At 36.0% G+C, this 13,124-nt stretch overlaps 1 long non-coding RNA gene and 1 pseudogene across 1 annotated transcript; both read right to left on the bottom strand.

The window, feature by feature from the left end:
• Positions 1 to 1,076: 1,076 nt before the first annotated feature.
• LOC124832834 (uncharacterized) lies at positions 1,077 to 3,244 on the bottom strand. The gene is made up of 3 exons (XR_007028385.2): positions 2,961 to 3,244; positions 2,632 to 2,743; positions 1,077 to 1,595 (listed from the first exon to the last, which is right to left on the bottom strand). It is a non-coding gene; the product is annotated as an uncharacterized LOC124832834 (long non-coding RNA).
• Positions 3,245 to 10,591: 7,347 nt separating this feature from the next.
• Positions 10,592 to 12,713, bottom strand: LOC148206103 (uncharacterized; annotated as a pseudogene).
• Positions 12,714 to 13,124: the final 411 nt, after the last annotated feature.

Raw genomic sequence — 13,124 nt, 5'->3', positions numbered from 1 at the left:
GAAGACTCAAAATAAGAGAAAAATTACAGAAAGAAAAGTGAGAGTGAAGGTATTTGATTAAAAAAATACAAGAATTGAGAAAAAAAATTATAATTTTTTTTAAACAATTTGATAACATAAAAAATTTATAAAACTTTGTAAGCAATTTTTATATAAAAAATCCAACAAAATAAATATAAAATTGTCAAATATTTGATATGAAAAAGAATATTTAATATCATAGCTGGGTGATCCCAAATAACAAGTAAAAATAATCTTAGTTAATAATCAATTTCATTACAATAAACTTTAATATCATTAATTTCATTATGATAAATACTTATGTAATACTATGTTAAAAGATATTTAAACTTAACTCAATATATATAAATGAGTTATAAAATAAAATTTGCGATTATTTAGATTATCAAATAATTTTATTCTTAACAGATATAAAATTTCCAACTGAGGAATAAGATATGAGAAGTTTTGAAGAGTGAAAAAAATAAAACTAAGTGCGGGGTAAGTGGTAGTGGTGCAATGAAAAGGTTTTGGGATTTGCAAAAATATGAAAAGATAGCACTAACAAAAGAAAAAGAAAGGTCTGCTGTGTTGTGTTACAAAAGAACAGAGGAAAGAGAAAAAAGTTAACGTCGTTTGTACGTATTTAACGGAAGAGACGACGTTAATGCAAAATTTACTAAATAAAGATCAATTTAACACACTTTTAAAATGAAGGACTTAATTGACAAAATTCAGCCAAACTAGGAACAAAATAAGCTATTAAACCTAAAAAGAATATTCATTATGAGAACAAATAATGTAGCAATGCATGGATGGAACATTCTTGTGATGTTATATGATGTCAGAACTTGGGCAGAGAGGGTTATCAAGGCCCATTTGGAACAACTTATTTGGACTTTTCTTATCACAAGTCGACTAAGTGTTCTTGACAGCATATGATATGTCCATTTGACTTTTTTCTTTCACCTTATTATTTCAACAATCTAGCCATAATAACTTATGAGAACAACCAACAAACTTATATAAAAACAGTGTAACCCTATTACCCTTTTGATGAAAAAAACAACAACTCATATGCAAGTGCTTACACTATTATTTGAATATATTCATCCAAAAAGACCCCAAATAAAACACTTCCAACCTTATCTGCTGAACCAGTTAAGAATGATTCACCCTAAGCTACAAACTTTACACTGGTCACCTACCAAAAGCACCCACAATCAGAAAAAAAAATTAAAGAAAAGATAACTCCAGCAATTCCAACTGAAATAAAACCTTTTTGGAGTGACCACTTAGTGTAGATAATATCTGTCTTGAAAGGTCGGTCAAAAATAACAGCATTTGGAACACTGGATGAAGGTTTGCAAGCTGGAGTGGCATGGCTATCTCATAGGCAACTTATCCTATACGTCTCAGAATCTGATAAGGACCAAGGTACCTAGGAGATAACTTCCTAGCACAAATAACTCTTCCCACACCGAGTAGTAGGAGTCACTCGGAGGAAGACATGATCCCCAACTTCAAACTCCAAGGATCTACGTCTCTAATCAGCGTAGGACATTTGTATCAATACCTCCAGTTGCAATTAAGTCCTGTCAATAGAGAATAGGGTGATCCTGGATTACCTCCCATTAGTTTTCAAGGGAAAAAAATCAAAATTTATAAACATTCATATCTTTATCATCGAATAGTCTCGGATCTTTGGGACCAAGAAAACATGCTTCTGCTTGTCTTTCTCCTTAACTAAGAATATTTATATTGATGCTCTGTTTCTTTTTCAAGAAAAAGCTGAAGCCAAATGGGAGGAACAACGGTACATTTCATCATCCAAAAGACGAATCTATTGTAACAACTACTCGGTACAATTTTGGTATGAGGATAAAACTGGAACATCAATCCAAAATTATCTTTCTAATTATCGGTTTTCTGCCTAATTTATTCATACATATTTTAATTAAGGATCAATACTTCAATTATACCTATCTTTATTCATTTTATAAACTCTTATATTCCTATGGCTCAACTTCAACTGTTACCATATCTTCAACTCAACAATAAATACCTCACAAATCCCGGAATCAGAACCAACACAACCTTACTAGGCTTCTCATGCAAGCCATTGCCAATGGAGCATTCCAATTACACTAACACCAAAAGTATTATTTTTTTTGTTCACAAACTCACTTTAACCCTTCACATGTCAGAATTCATGTAAAAGCACAAAAGAAATAATTACAAAGACAGAATGACCCACAACATGGAATCCCAATTCCTCATATTCCAAGAAATTGAAAAACTATGAAGAGACTGAGAATTTACATATCGACTTTCAGAATTTCAAAATTAACTGAACAAGATTCCACAAAGTAACACATTGAATGAAAAAAACATGTTGACGAAATCACTCAACGAAAACTAAGAAACTGGATTTAAAACTAAGTCGTAAAGAATATGCAAAACTCCCCACTAAACAATAAACACAACATGCCGTAAAAAATTGCAACCAGATCCTATTTTCCAACAAGAAATTTAATAGTTAGTGCGAACTCGGTTCCAAAGCTTAAGCCATTAAATGCTTGCCATAAGAAGCACATTGATTCAACTCTAAAAAAACCCAATCAATGATACCTTATGCAACCTCCTCCCACAATGACACAATTCCATCGACGGAAATACATGCGACTGCATCACCGTACTCTGGCGGAACCCAAACAATCTTCACGATGTTTCCTTCGAGAACCTTTAGAAACCACAGAGAGAACAATAAGGAATGACCATGTTAAAGTGAACAATTATCCTACAGGGTCTGTTTGTAAATAACAATAATATATAACAACGTATACACATAAAACTCACGATTTATTAATTCATTAGCGTTTCAGTAAAACTTAATATAGTCCGAATTACAGATTTAATAAGAATAAAAGGAAAAATAGGAAAGAACATAGAAGACAAACCCTAGATTTGAAAGTAGAGCGGAGGGAGGAAGAAGAAGATGGATCGCGAGAATCGAAGATTGAAAGTGTGCCATCAGCGGAAGCAGCGATCGAACGAGAGCTATGGCAGGAGAATGAATGAAGGAGAATGAAGGAGAAGGAAGGAGGGAGAACAGGAGAGGGAGTACAAGAGAGGGAGATTGGAAAAGAAATTTGACAATAGAAGAGAAGAACCAAAAAGAAATTGCGTAGAGGATGAAGAGAAAGTACTGCGAAACGGAAAAGAAATGTATAGTAATCCATAACTCTTCTAAAGTTAACCGGTGTAAAAGAAAATTTGGGTGTTGCTCCCTCCACCACCACAGCCTTCTCCCTCCACCTCCTCTTTACTATTTTGCCCCTCAGTAAAATTATATTTTTAGAATTATTGTTTTTTAATTTTACTCATTTATAACATATTTCATTGATAACCTACGTAGTTCCTTGTATGAGTAAAATATTTTTCTGCAAAGCTCAGTGATCGTGAAAAGAATTATCAAGCAATCTTCCTCTTGCTTTCGGTGCAGTACGTGGTGCAGTGCGTTTGTGGTGTAATGTGCTTGTCGTGGTTCCTCTCCAGGTACGTAGTCATAATCCTTCCAATAATCCTAAACCCTAAACCCTAAACCCTTCCAATAATCCTTCCAATAATCTTTCCAATAATCCTTTAACCCTAAAACGTAAAATGAAAACGAAGCCTAAACGGATGACATCCTTCAACGGATGTCAACATCCGTTCCGTTTCGCCTTAAACGGATGTTGACATCCGTTGAAGGATGTCATCCGTTTAAGCTTTGTTTTAATTTTGTGTTTCTGTTATTATTTTATTAGATATTTTAATATTTTGATTTATTATTTTTGAATATCTTTTTAATGTATTTTAATAATGTATATTTATATTAGTTTATATTTAAATATTAAAATATTAAAATAATAAAATAAAAAAAATAAAAAATTTTAACTTTAAGGATATAATTGGAATTAAAGATAATTGGGGAGGTGGAGGGAGAAGGCTGTGGAGGTGGAGGGAGCAACACCCAGAAAATTTTTATACCATTCTAACCGATATAAAACTATTTGTATTTTATTACCATATTGCCATTACATTACTTTTTATACCTATTTTTATTATAAATGGTGTAAAAAAATTTATCATATTTACAAAATTACCACCACGTCACTTTTTATATGTAGTAGATTTTATCAGGTATAAAATATTGCTATAAAAAGTATAATTTTTACTAGTATGATGGTCAAGTTGAAAGAGAAATGGTGGAAGGTCACATTGTTGGTGATGGTCAAGTTGAAAGAGAAATGGTGAAGGGTGAGGTTGTTGGTCATGGGGAAGTTGAAAGAGAAATGGGATATGGTGAGGGTGAAGACCAAGGTCATGATGTACGGATGCTGAGGTCCAAGATGTAGAGGAGGCTGAGGTACATGAGGTACATGATTTTGAGCTTGAGGATTTATAAGGAGAGGATGATGATGTAGACGAGAGTGAGGATGAGGACGTACATGAGGTTGAAGATGTAGATATAGATGATGCTTGCAACACCCCGATTTTTGAGATGTCACGGTGTAAAATTTTTTTTTAAAATTTTCTATAAAAAATTTATTTCGGATAACCAAACTTTATTCGATTACAATGCGGAAGAAAAACATAATAATAAACGTTGTTTGTTCAAAATGAGAATCTCAAATAATCTCTTTTACAATAAAAATATGAAGTCTGAAAACTTTTAAATGGAATAACCAATCATTCCCGAAATAAAATATCCCAACTCTCACGTCAGCTACTTCGATCCAGTTTTATCTGCAACGCCATCTACTCTCGTACAAGTACGATCATCGTAGGTGGAAACCACAAGCACAACATTTCAGGGTGAGAAACCAAAAATATCATAACATACAACAAAAAATTCACTTTAACCACAAAGTAATATAACACATAAACATATTCCATCACAATATTATCATCACAGTCGAGCCATTCATGAACCAATGTCGTTTTCTTATACTGCGTCGTCATAACCTGTTATCACTAACAGGAACCCTGTTCTCACTAACAGGACAATTCGAGTCGTCTTCCATCGCAACTTCCGACCTATCTCCCCGACTTCTCAAGGACTAACGAGTAAAAACACTGGCACTACGCGCACTATACTCAGCACGAGCCGAAGCCTTTTGGGCGAGACATCCACCTCCCCGCGCAGAAGGAAGTGACACTCGAATCACTATCTCTAAACGAGAGTCCAACACATTCTTAACGTAGCGCAGTACGAAAAACTCACACATGACTGACGACAGTACAAGGAAATAACATAGTTTCATGCTCATACCACACTTCCATACATATTCCTAAAATGTATTAATCACACGTTTCACCAAAACATACGTTCATTGCTCTAGCTTTAAATAAATAATAAAATTTATAACCCTATCTCACTATATTTCATACATAAACTCAATAATATGCAATGTTCATCAATAATAAAATTTATAACGCAATTCTCATTACATTTCATGCATAGTCTCAATACTATACATTAACTCACCAATCACAAATCTCGTATCTCAGTCTTAATACGTAGTCTCATTACACATAGTAACCAACCAACCTCTTGATATAAAAATGTCTAAAATAACTGTTTATCTCTAATTCAAACAGGTTAATACACAATTTTCAACATATTAGATAATACACAAAATTTTAAGGTTTAAACCATCATTTGGTCCTCGTATTTGTGTGTCAATCTCAAGTGGGTCATTGCTTTTTTTTCGGTCTCAATCAGGTCCATAAACTTGTAAAAATGAGTCAATTGAGTCCAAATATTTAAAAAATTGATTCAATTAAGCCCTCTCCGTTAAGTTTGCACATACGACGTTTAACAAATGTTGAGCTGTAATTTTTTTTTCATGACGTGGTATTGTGTATTAAATTGAATTAGTGATCTGTTGTCCAATAATAATTCCATGTAGATGTGTAAAATTTTTATATTTGTCAAGACTAAATCAAGAAGCAGAGATTGTGAAAAGGGAGTTGAAACCCTAATCGCCCCACCGGCCGCGGCCTCTTCTCCTCTGGTACCCGCTGACCTCGACTGCCGGAAAGATTTCTTGACTGGATCTCACCGGCGAAGTGTTCCACGTGCACCTCACTAATCCCTCCCTTTCTTCCTCCGTGTCCCCGAGCCCCTTGTCTTCGTCGACTCCACTACCACCCTCTCCACCGAATTCTCCTTCTCCATCTCCGGCAATGGTGACAACGTCCTATTTGTCCTCACCGCCGCTTCCGCCAATGGTTCGGATTCGTCGCTGTTGAGTTCGTCAAGTCCAAGGATGAAAATGTAGGAGATCCCAACTTGAGCGACGTTGGCATCGGTGTCGGAAGCCACTTGTCCCTGGCTGTTGCGAATGCTTCCTATGTGGGTCTGGTTCTCAATAATGGGAAAAGTTCAATGCTTGGGTTGATTATGAAGGTGGGCCTAAGGTGATGGAAGTTAGGTTAAGCAAATGGGGTGAACAAAAGCCTTCTGATCGTGAGGAAGAAGAAGAAGATGGGGAAGGGAATGAAGATGATGATGCACATGCGTCAAACATATCTCCTGGTAGAGAAGATGGGCACGAACAGAGTATTGGCAACTTCCACACTTAGAATCAAAAAGCTCCCATTTGGTCAAATGGGATTTTGTCGGTATCCCCTAAGGTTAGGCCTGGTTATTATCAATAACACATTAACATCTATTGAAAATTTCCTGGTCATTTTAGTTTTATGGTTGAAGTCCCTTTGTCCAAATTCATCAAACCCAAAGTAGTGTTTTTGTTTCCTAGTCTTGTGTAGATCTGTAACTTACCCTATGTTTTCTTCTTGGGAAACGACGGTTTCCGCGGCAGAAGTAGCGAGGGTGAAGTGTGTGGCGGTTGGAGGAGGGCGGTGGGATTGGTGCAAGGTTTTGGACCCATCAATGAAAGTACATAATCAAAAGCCCCAATCCATTACAAATAACAAATTAAATAAAAAATTCCACGTCATATAAGATGTATAATATGTGTGCACCACGTCATCATAGTTAGACGGCGTCAATAATAACTTGATAACTTAACGGAGAGGACTTATTTGGTTCATTTTTACAAGTTTATGGATCCGATTGAGACCGAAAAAAAAGCGATGACTCACTTGAGATTACCACAAATACGATGACCAAACGAGAGTTTAAATCAAATTTTAATTATTAAATAAAGTTAACATCTAAACATGTTGAATATTTTAGTAAATACGCAAAACTACAAGTGTATAGCATGAAAAGAAAAAACATAATTATCCATTAAGTTATAGAGAATATTTACAGAAAAATAAAACAAAGGATCACACGTAGTTAATCATGCCGTATAATTAAATGGCATAACTATAAAATATTAGTATATGAATAAAACTGTGCATGAAAAATGAAATATCCCTTTACGTAAAAAAAAAATATAACATAGTTATAATAGACTTAAAATATTTCTCCATATAATGTAAAAATATTATATCTAACATAAGTTTTTTTTTTTTAAAACCAACTTCCAATCTCACGTAACTAACATAAATATAAAACAAAGTTTCTCTCTCTTTCTTTCCACCACTTAAAGCCGCGGGCCCCACAAATGCATCAAATTAAAAAAAAAAAAAAACAATGCACACTCCCATTTTGCCTTGCATCCACAACAACGTGAATCATTGTAGCCCAACTTTAATGACCCAAAATTGCAAAACAAAACACTTAATAGCAATCATGCAAGACTAACCTAACTCCTCTTCCCCTTCTCTTTCCACAACCCCACCCTAATTTATTTTTCTCATTCTCTTTCTTATATAATAATCCCGTAACTTACCTATGCAACAGCAACCTCACACTCTCTTTTCATTATAAAACTCATATTTATACTCATCCTTATAACCACTTCTCCAACAGCGCCCCTTTCCCCTTATTCCTTGTATTCACTCAACCCTATTTTCATGTTAATGAATCGACAAATATATCGAATCGCACAAGTAATATAAAATGGTAAGATCAATTATCGTATCCCAAAGGACTCTTGGTACTAGACAGTCGTGTGATAACTTGATTAATTAAGACTTAAAAAAACGAGATCATTGATTTCAGATGCAAAGACAGAAAATTAAATATGAATTCAGTTTGATCAATAACAAAATAGCACAATGATGAACGAATGTTGTTTTTAATATGAGATGAGTATGTTGTTGGGGTTAGATTTCACCAACTTCTCTCTCATGTAGGTAAGAATTATTCTTTATGCATTAATGTTAACATCACTTACTAAATCACTTAAACCCGATCCCTCGGCGAAATAAGTCTGTCCTCAATCACTAGTTCATGCAATTCCTAGCATTCCTAATAATTAAATGTGAAGATCAAGAGCTTTAAGACGACTAAGACTCATACCCTCATCCCTGAGAGATATTACTCTTGGGAATAATTCAACAAGAACCTGAATTGTAAGAAACCTCCCGGCACTCATGCAATTCATACATCATGCTATGAATGAGTTAAACAAAGCATGTAATAAGCACAGATGAATTACTCTAACAATTAATGAAAGAACATATGTTATTAAGAATCAATTCAAATACACGAGAGTTCACAAGGTTACATCATCCCCCAATAACAAATAGAGTTTAGTTCACCATAGACATGGTGAAACTAGATGAACAATGAAGAAGAATGAGATAAAAAAACCCTAAAAATAGAAGATGGAAGCTCCCGCATCCAAATCTGCCTTCACAGGATGAAAGAGTGTGCTGCTGCGCTCCTCCAGCCAAAGATACAAAACTTAGGACGTATGGGTCCTTTAAATAGAACGAAGACAGAACAGAAACAAGGCCCAGGCCTGTGTCACTAGCGCTCAAGCGCCCCACTTAGGGTGCCCCGGGCAGTAAGTGATGGTTCCCTGATCTTAAGCCTCCAAAAGGGCGCCCAAGCTTCGTGCTTCTGGTGCTCAAGCACCCTAAAAAGAGCGCCCGGACGATGAGCGACACTCTTCTGCGCTTAAGCCTCCAAAAAGGGCGCCCAAGCTTCGAGCATTCCTCCCTTCTGGTGCTTTTTCAGGCCTTTCTAAGCTTCATCTCCTTGACACTTCATCTCTGCTTTCCATATTATCTCATTTCCTCCAAAATAGGGGGATTTAGTCATAAAACCATCAAATTCAACCTCAACTCTCTTATTCACACAACTTAACAAAAAAACATGATTCCAAGCAAGTTTCTAAGCAGAAAATGATGCATTTAGTGTCAAAATTACATCATAGATAACAGTATTTTCAACTGTTATCACAACCCCAAACTTAGAACTTTGTTTGTTCTCAAGCAAAACAGAATGTAACTCAGTTTTTCAAAACAGTCACTACAATGACTCCACATTTTTCAAAAACTTCTTATTCCAGGCCAAGAGATCACTTTTATCAACTCAGCATACAAATGTCAGTCAAGATGTGCAGATGCCTTAATTCAATCAAAATCAATGTGATGCTCATATACTTCAACAAATGCTATCGTTAAGAATGATCAATCAACCAAGCAAAGATGTAATCAGAAATTCAAAGAATTACTCCTCACCAAGGAAAGTGTTTCACTCAACCACTCAAAAGTGTATCACTCAAGCACTCAAAAATGTATCACTCAACTCAAAGGTGTATAGTGAAGTGTTGGTGTCTTTTTCACTCTACTATCACAATGTCACACAAATTAACTTTGCCTTTCATTTAACCGCAATCAAAGATACTCACAAGCAAGTTGTCATCACAAGGGTTTTTCATGGCTTGTAACTTGGCTGGGCTAAGAAGGAAATTGGTTTTTCTTGCCAGCAAAATCCTTGAGTTAAGAGAGACATATATGATTTCATCATTCAAGCACAAACTCTCTTTCTTTTCCCTAGCTTTGCCTTGCATTGAGCTTTTCTTTTCTTTTTCTTTTCATCTTTCTTTTTCTTTTTCTTTTGCTTTACATGTACTCACTGCTTAGCTCCATGCTTTTTTTTCTTTTCAATTTTTCCAGTAACCCAAAACTTGAACCTTTATCACTCCCTCACAAATGTTCTCAACTTAACTCAAGGTAAAGATTTTCACAAAGGGTTTTCAAAACATGCATAAGGCTCAAGGTTCAAAGGGTAAACAAATTGTTTTCTTTTCCGTGGACAAAAATCATGTGAAGGCTAAAAGAATAAGGGATAACAAAAGATGACCTTGATCATATGAAAACTGCAAGCAAGTAATTCAATCACAGAAAATTTGGGCAAAATCATTCATGCTTCTAAAGTAATAACAATTATTCACAACAACTCTGAAGCCCAAAACTCACAAAGGTAAACTCTCAAGTCCCAGAATTCAGAAAAACACCCTGCTCAGTATCTCAATCAAATTTTACCTTAAGCACCTGTTTCATACAGTGTGAGCCATCAACTGTATATTAGCACATCATGCATCATCTCAACATCAATCAACACATTAGAGCATCATAAAGCAATACTTATCACAAAACACAACATAGTTGAACCAAAGTAGTGTAGTTCATTCAAGCAGAGTACAATAACAAAATAAATGATCAAAAGGAAAAAAATGAAACAAAAACAAAATAAAGTTTAACAATCAAAGTAATAAAAATAGTAAAATAACAGAAATCCTGTTTTAGAACAAAAGTGGCCTCCATTAGTAGATGCCAATTACAACTCATCACTCATCATCATTAGAGTCCTCTTCCTCCTCAGCTTCCTCATCCTCATCATCCTCATCCATGGTTGAAGCTTCAACTGCTTCAGCTCTACCACCCTCATGTGCTGGGTCAGCGGGCCATGCCACTCGGGCTGCAAAGTCCTCCTGAGGGATGAACTGTTACTCAGGAAAGGCAAACGTCAGTGTCCTCAACAGCTCCTGCTCGCCCCTGTATACACCAGCCAGTCTAGCATCCAGTAGAGACAGGTACATGTCCCGCATCTGAAAAGGAGCGGCCACATGAACTGGCTCCTGGGCTAGTGGTGGTATTCTCCTATGTGCCTTGGGTTGTGTGGTGGTGGTACTGGTTGGCCTAGTTCATCCACTGGACAGTAATGTATAAAGTAGGTTGCGTCCAACACCTTTCGTGGACGCTCTAGTGGTGGTCTGGACACATCAACACTTGTAATCTCACAAAGATGGGTGATCAAGGAGGGGTGTCCCAGGGGTGCCTTGTTGCTTGCACCACGGGCACAACTTTGGATTTCATTAGCTATAACCTGCCCAATGTTGATGTTGAGACCCCTGAGAACACAATAAAGGAAGATGGCTCTCTTGATAGTGATGTCTGACAAATGGGAGCGTGGCTGGATGTTGGCATGAGTGAAATCCATCCAGTACTTTGCCAGAGGCATCAGATGGGGTCTTATGATGTGGATGGGTGCCATAGTCTTGTTTCTCTGAAAATGCCCTCCGGGCACACATAAAGTTCGCTCCACATCATCATAGTCCACTCCTTCCATCATGGACATTGCATACTGCATTGCTCCCCCTCCCAATCTATACCTAGAAAATTGTTAATGGTGTCAGCATCAAAAGTAACATTCTTACCCCTTACGTAGCTAAAGTACGTCTCTTGCTCTCCCCCCAATGCTTTTGCATTTGTATAGAATTCTTTAATGATGGCAATGTTGGCGGGAGAGGGGTAGGTTGCCAAGTGGCCCTAGTCTCTATTGTTCAGCTCCCTTTCAAATTGAGGAGCCAAGGATGGTATGTTGGCTACCTTTCGCTCCATCAGTAGTCTTCTTCCCTCCACAGTTGGGAAGTATCTCTCATGAGCTACAAATCTGAACTTAATAGAGTATAACTGCTCTTTCTCCTTCCTCTTGGTTCCTTTGTCTTTGTTACCCATAGTTTTCACCCTTTTTCCTGATGTGAGGCCATTCCTGCACATAGAGATTCACAAAACAAACACAAAATTCGTCAAGCATTAGTCCTTAAAAATAAAGAAAATCTTCTCATTCAGGCTGAGGGAAAAATAGAGAGCCCTCAGCGCCATCTGCACAGAACCAAACAGCCAAGAGACAAAACAAAAAACAAGAAAACAACCACTGCCACGTCGCGCTTGGGCGCCCTTCAGGGGGTGCTTGAGCGGCGAGCGGTGCTATCAAGCATGACTTTGCTGCATTTTTCACTTTTCGATTCCAGTTCTACTCAGTCCAAACCACCATTAGCACAATTTAATTCTGTTTACTATTTATTAACTAACTACTAACTACTAAACAGGTGGGGAAAAAAATTAAACGAAGAAATTTAAACAGAAAAGAATAAAGCAATTTAAATATGTTTAAAAAGAATAAAAAAATAAAGTGCAAGGAAGAAATTAAAAACTAAAACCTAAGATATGGAAAACATAAAATCTAACTAAGCATACAGTAACTAAAACTAACCTATACATGTTATGATTTAATGAAGCAAGAAAACTAAAAGTAAAACTGAATAAGAAAACTAAATATGCATAAAAGAAGTGGTATATACATGTATCAGAACCAAAAGAGTGGACAGTTCAACATCTAATCTACTGAACCTAATCTATATTCACAGGAAAACCAAAATCAAAGAATCAGAACAAGACATATTATCAACTAAAACTGAAATAAACAACTAAATGAAATATGCAGATTTAAAACAATACGAAATCAGAAAATATAACATGCACAAATCAACTAATTACAAGCCTAAGAAAGCAAAACAGAATCAAAGTCTATTACTAGCAAAACAATTAAACATCTCACAACAGAATTGAATTCATAGGTGAAATGCACATTGAAGTGAATAAAAGAGTGCTTAGAGTTCTCAAGAAGACATCCAAATAATGTGAATCCCAATCTAGGGTATTCTAATTCATATTTCAGAACTTTGAATTGACTCTTTCCACTCATTTGTCCAATCAATGTTCATTTTCCTATTCATCAATCTAAATTCACAATATTTTTTATTCATTGGACTCATCTCCAAACTCAAGAAGACATCTCGATAAGTCATGCTCACTGTGGAGTCATGTAATTCCCTAAGGAATTTTAACTATGTGTGGAGTCATAGAGTCCAAATCAGATTTTTCAAGGTAAAACAATTGACAGAAGCTACTCTAAAACAATA

The sequence above is a fragment of the Vigna umbellata genome, chromosome 1 (genome assembly GCF_029865625.1).
Source record: "Vigna umbellata cultivar VRB3 chromosome 1, Vumbellata_1.0, whole genome shotgun sequence".
Taxonomy (NCBI): domain Eukaryota; kingdom Viridiplantae; phylum Streptophyta; class Magnoliopsida; order Fabales; family Fabaceae; genus Vigna; species Vigna umbellata.
This window is presented reverse-complemented; position numbering and strand designations above follow the sequence as displayed.